This window comes from Pinus tabuliformis, chromosome 3_2, assembly GCF_031772625.1.
Source record: "Pinus tabuliformis cultivar Carrire ecotype Pingquan chromosome 3_2, CPIR1, whole genome shotgun sequence".
Taxonomy (NCBI): domain Eukaryota; kingdom Viridiplantae; phylum Streptophyta; class Pinopsida; order Pinales; family Pinaceae; genus Pinus; species Pinus tabuliformis.
In genome coordinates, this window is record NC_142302.1 from 117,827,361 (window position 1) to 117,834,250 (window position 6,890).

The following is a 6,890-nucleotide window of genomic DNA, read 5'->3' on the forward strand; positions in this document are numbered from 1 at the left end:
CGACGCTTTAGACACAACTTGCTTTTTCAATTTTAAAGAGTCGAGAAAAAGCTAAAGATGACTCTAGTCTCCTTCGATGTTTTAACGAGCCCGAAGTGACAAATGCTCGGATGGACTTTTTCCGTTATAGAGTCTGAAAAAGGCCAAAAGGAACTGCTCTGGAGTTCTAGGTAGAGGGTGTGCCAAACTTTTCGCAAAACCGCAGAATACGTTTTAAGGTACGGGCGGTCAATCTTCCCGAATGCTGTGTTAAGTGCATTGCGATCAGTAGGGCGGCCGACACGGCTTCCTAAGGATAAAGGTTTTATGCCTATAGGGGTCTCCCAATATATACTCGACGGTACGTGGGAGCACAATCCGTACTGGCGCTATCGTCCCTCAGGAGGAATCACCCAACAATCAGCGAGATCGACAGTCACCAGGTTTTACGACGCCGGAATACGTCTCTAGCCTAGACCTCTATGTTGTGCGTTAAGTTACAAAGCGTTGTTAAGTTCATTCAATTTATTTTAGGTTAATCTTTCTTAGAAGTTTGCCTTTTTGGATCACCACGAGATGTATGATACAATTCCTAAATGCAGTCTAAAGATGATAAGCAAGCTTTTATATCTTTTCAACAATGAAAATCCTAGCTACAAGGGGAAAAGGAAGATACAAACTTTTCTCAAAGAGCATAGAGCACACTGTAATGCACTTTTCCCTAAATCAAAGCATGCAAACTATCAAAATGCAAATGCACAAATGCATGTATATGTTTTCACTTCCTTAATATTGATGCCTAAAAAGAAAGTTGTTGTACAAATTTGAATTCGATTTCATGTGAAAACATAAACAAGTTCCTTTTTCAAAATCAAAAAGACGATTACAACACCTTATGATTTACTTGTTTCGACACTAGAAATGCATAAATTCAAACCAAACGACAAAAGTAAAAGCTAAATCAACTGTGAACAACAAACAAACTCACTCCTAAGATCAAAACGACACTTATGACAGGTCTAGATCTAAGGGCGACAATATGACTAGTTTACTTTTGTAATGGGAAACTGCAAATGATGTAACAAATACACAAAGAACAAATACAGTTTATTTATACAACTGAGGCGGAATTGAGGCAAAGAAAAGGGGTTTCAGATAGGTACACTGACTGATAACAGGCTGCAAAAACAGAGATGAAACTGAGCAAAAGGAATCAGGGAACCACAGCTGCACAAGGCAAAGACTGATCAGCGCACTACCAACACAGAGGTTTTGACATTCAGCGCAGGTAGCCTTCACGGGACCTGCGTTGAAATGCAGAACCTCTTCACAGAGTCTGCGCTGAAGCAGAAACGAGAGTTGTTTCTGGGTTTTGGGTTACGGTTTGTAGTTAAATCAACAGTTTTTTACCGGATCAAAGCTATCAATTAGGTACAATTAGGAGGATGATTTAAAGGAGGACTAAGATCTATCACAAAGGGCTGTTAGAGCACTTGTGGATCAGTTTGTTCAGATCATAAAAACAGGCCCAGTGAGTGGACTAGAGTGGCAGATCTCTACTTTGCATTTGAAAATGGCAAATGCATTTCGATTCGGCACTCTTGAGTTTATGAGAAGAACAACACCAGAAACACAAATAAACTAACAAGATACTCTCCCCAGTGGAGTCGCCATTTTGTTGTTGGGAAAAGTATCCAATACGGAATGCCCCTATCCCACTCTAAGAGGTGATAGTGCCTTAGCAACAAACAGGTAAACTTATTTGAGTATTCTTCTTTATGAAATGTAAGTGAGGAAGAAGGATCTAACTAACCTGTATCTTCCGCTAGTTTGACGATCCAAATCACTCCTCTCTTCAGTAGCTCCCAGCTTCTTGCTCCTTCACCGGCCCAGCTTCACCGAATTCTTGCAAGATCACAAGAGAGGGAAACTACACAAAGATACAGATATACATTCATAAAAAGCTCAATATCAGATTAAGCTAAACATGTAAGCATAACAAAACCTCATTGGTATACAACATGTAGGCGAAACTCAAATAGTTTATTGATAAGATAATAAAGTCTGAGAGGAGATACAACCAAGTGAGTTCCGATCCAGCATCTACCTCCCAGCAAAGGAATCCCTTCCTCTCCTCCAACAAAGCATAAATCACCCAATGTGCTAATATCAATGTCAAACCAACAACAATTCTCTGCAAAGTACAAAATTCCCGCCTGTTGAACCTCTGGGTGAGAGATCCATATATAGATGTGAGCAGAGAGGATGAGTCAGCTCATGTTTTGACTTGTGGCTTCTCTCTGTCAGTTCTTACTTCCACTTGGAGGTTGAGAACCTCTTACTCATCACTAGTCGAATTCATTGAGGCAAGTGTCATTGGAGAAGATTCTGGAAGCTTCCAGGGTCTTTCCACCTCGTTGAATGAACTTGCCATTTGTCATTTCCCGCTCAGTGCACCCTGGTAGTGCTTCTACCTGCGTTGCAGTGCACCTAGCCAGTGTAAACTCTACATTTCAGCGCAGACAGCTAGTGGAGCCTCTGAATTGATCCTGAATTGACTGTTTCTGAGTGGTTTTTGGTGGAGAACTTCTGGGAGAAGCTGTCATTGGTTGAACTTGTTCCTTTAGGAGCTGTAACAACATCTTTAGGGACTTTGGATCCCTTGAATTATGGACATTTCATGCTCAATGCTGTAAGGCACAAAAATGTTTATAACACGAAGGAGCAGTAGCGATTTGATTTGACTTTGGAAGATCTGGGATCTTTTCATGTAATGTACCTGACTGAGTGTAAACCAAGTCAAGGTACTGCGCCTGAGCAATTACTTGCTCCTCAGTAACTACTCCGGCCTTAGCTACGTCTTCAGTAATCTTCGGTAATAATGATTTAACAAACCATTCAGCTAAGATTTGGTCCGGGATAAAAACTTTCACTAATCGCCGTCTACGTCTCCATTCATGTATATGATCAGAAATATAAGTAGACGTCGACTGTTTTAATGAAGTTAGTAGCTCCGTGCCATTATCATATCTGACCGGCAACTGAAAATGAGTTAGGAAAGAGGTAGCTAACTGACTAAAATTGTAAAAAGAGGCTCGTGGCAACTCAATGTACCACTTGGCCACGAGACCAATGAGCGTACGCTGGAAAAGACGTAAGCGGATCGAATCATCCGAGATGGAATTTGAAGCACACCAGAGGTGGTAAGTCATCACATGATTGGACGGATCCTCTCTAGACTTACCTTCGAACTTGGGTATATCGCTGGGCAACTTATTTGGCATTGGCGGCCAGAACGGAAGATAATTTATTGGATCGTTCGTTAGGCGCGACAAGTCTGGTAAATCCAAAGTTGCGATAAACGGTAATTGCCGATTAGGATCCCTAAAACTCTGGGTCACAAGACCAGTCCCAGGAGGAGGATATCCAGAATAACTTGGAATCGGAATCGCATTCGGGATATTGTATCCTCTTGGAAAACCAGGATTAACCGGACCGTACTGGGGTTGCTGAGGTGGTTGATAAGTGTACCGAGGATACGGTTGATACTGGTAAACCGGTTGTTGGACAGCAAGCCCGTATTGGTATTGTCCCTGGTACGGTTGATAAGTGAATTGTGGTTGACTAGTGACAACCGTACTTAAACCAGGTTGTCCTACAGACATCTGAACCGTAGTTTGAATCGTAGATCCAGACAATGGTAAAGATGTCTAAGGAGTAGTTGCAGAGACAGTAGAAACTGGAGCTGTCGATACTCCAGAAGCAAGTGTGGTGGAAGGAGCAGAAGTTGCGGTAGTTGCAGCAGCCGTTTGAGATGGAGTACTAGTTGCAATTGGCGGCTGAGTAACTACCGAAGGTACAGAAGTTTGAACATTAGACTGGGCCGGTTGCTGGGATGGACCAACAACTAAGGGTTGTCCAGCTTGAGATGACAACTGTACACTTGGCTGCAATACCTGTTGAACTTGCGATGGATCCCACACTATGTTCATTCCGGGGTATTGACCCATGACAGGTTGAGGATATTGAGATCCATAACCGAATTGAGGGTAGGATTGATAACTGAAAGGCACAGTTCCTGTACCTTGAACATATGATTGACCTTGAGGTGGTTGATAACCTTGACTCGAGTATTGACCTTGAGGTTGATAACCTTGAGGTAAATACTGATATTGAGGTTGACCTTGGGGTACATATTGAGGCTGGGGTTGACCTTGAGGAATGTATTGTACTATGGGTACATACTGTCCTTGAGGTTGCCCCCCAGATGCAATTTGTGTACCTTGAGGTTGCCCCCCAGGCATTAATTGAGGCTGCCCCCCAGGCAGTAATTGGCCACCTTGAGGTTGAGAACCGGGAACTGAACCTGACATCATGTAAATGTCTCCTAAACCCAATGGTTTATTACCATTATTTCCAGCTAATAACCCATGTTCAATGGGTTGAGGAGATGCTCCCGCAAAAGTACCAGAAAGTGACTGATACCCGGAGGGAACGGAAGGACCACCGTACAAGAAAGATTCAGGAGATTGAGTGAATACGGACGACTGACCAGACATATTTACAGGAGTATAAATACCTCCAGGTAGAAAAGGAGTTCGAGGTGGAGAAAAACTTATCCCTGAGTTGTCTAAATAATTGGTTAACGAAAGGTACCAAGTAGTACTTCTAGGAGGACTGTAAAAGATAGATTCACGCTCCCTTAGATCAATAGTAGGTTGATCTTCAAGGATAGATATGCCAAATTCTTCCTCTGGAGCAAGTTCTTCAATAGCTATCAAACCAACAGGAAGATTTCGGTGATGACTCTTTCTACCCTAGGTGAATCAGGTGCACTAGAAGTTGGAGTAACAGGTTCAGATATTTCAGGTTCTTTGCCTATATCACTAGTAGATGAAAAACTACCAGCAAGCTCGGAAACTGCAACAGCTTCAGGATTATAACCTGTTTCTAGACCTTGGTAATCTGGATGGACTACCAATGACGATTCTCCTTCTTCAGGTGAACCTACTTTACTGCCACTAGGAGTTACAAGGACCTTCAAACCTTCGTAATGACTCGGGACCTCTTCAGGAGGTTCTCCCTGCAATCTACAGGACTTCCTCAACAAATCGGCCACGGTAACAATTTCAGGAGACTTGCCCCGAAGTCTACGAGACTATCTCGGTAATTCAGCCACAGTTAAAAACTTTTAACTACTGCACACACAAACAAAGTAAAATCTCAAAGCAAACCACCTAAAGTCTCTAAAGAACCAAACAAATTTGAATCACACGCCTAAAGAATCTAGGGAGTCAAACCATACACAAACAGTAGCCTTCCGGACCGAAAACACTAGTTGGAGATGAAACCCAACATCGCCGAATTCAGTACAGAAGTGGTGGGCGGAACAGTTACCCCGGCAACCTGCTTAATGAATAGACCGGCACAAGTTCCTCCACTTTAACCGTCTCGAGTGAAGTGAACCCCCCGGAAAATCCAAGTGAGTCTAGCCGACGTCTGCTCCAGGTACAGTGGGATCTTCCCTCCACTGTCACCTCAGTAGAATCCTAAAGATAATGGTCACTAAGGTTACCAATGGCAACAAATGCACCTGGGGGAACAGTCTACGCTCCGACAGCACGCAAGGGCAGAGTATCAAGTTCAATCCCCTTGCCGGCTCCTTGACAATAATCCAAGGTTTACCGACAAGTGACCCCTGGCTCCTCGACAATGGTTAATCCGAGGTTTACTGTTTGTAATACGTGCGTGTCTGGCGTCGTACCCAACGAGGGAGGATTGATCCCCTCACTGGTTCAGACATGAGCTCGTGCTTCTCCTTTAAGAGGAGCTTTCCCAGAGTACAAATGAAACAGTTGGATTTATCCTACCACAAGATGAGCTACTTGTTTGGTTTTTCTGTCTTGGAGAGTTAATTACTCTCCTACTCCAAGACACTAGCCTGATCTATATTAGTGTTTCAGAGCCCTAGTAAATAAAAGTTACTAAGTTGATTTTACTTTAAGCGTTAATTTTTATGGCTTTTCTTTAAGACAAAAGGTAGTGGAGATGAAACTGATGGTGTGTAGACTCGACCGAAATCCACTAAAAAGATGCACTTAGGATGATTTATACTAATTTTTCTTTTTCAATGAATTCCCTAGCTAAGAGAGTTGGAGAATGCAAAATTGATATAAAGACAACTTTCTTGGCAATGAAAAACAAAGAAACAAACTCTTTATCTTTTCAAAACATACGACACATGACCACTAATTACTTCACGAAAATTCCTTTTTCTTTCAAAGACTCAAATGCTACCAAAGCAAACCTTCCTTCAAAAGATATTTTTGTATTTTTTTCCTAATTAATAAAGCATGTAAAACTTACTTTAACAAAAATCAAAGTTAAAAAAGCTATGGCAATCAAATCAACTCAATTTCACTCAAAATCAAATCTAAGAGAAAAGCACCTAAAAGTAAATCTAACGAGTCAAAAACTTACTAAAGATGATTCCTGGATGTTTTACTCAGTCAAAATGTAACTAAGGACTCATTAATGCAGAACCAAAAACCAGTCAAAAACAAAAATCAAAATCTTTTGTTCTTTTCTCAAGAATAAAATTCAAAGTTCAAACAACAAACTTTTTCGAGATTTGCAAAGAGAAGACGCAAAGGTAGATCTCTCACAAGGGTGAATTCTATGACAGGCCCGACTCCTAAGAGGACTGAACAAAACCAAGGAGATCCAAAGTTTGACAACCTCTAACGCCAAAGTCACTATAGGACCAGTTAAAAATCAAACCCTAAGGCAAAATCTCTATGAATTTCACTAAAACTCTCGACACTGACGAAACAAGCTTAGGTGAAGATTTATGGCAGAAAACCAGTGGATCTGGGCAGAAAAAACAAATTAAAAACAAAATCTAAAAGGCA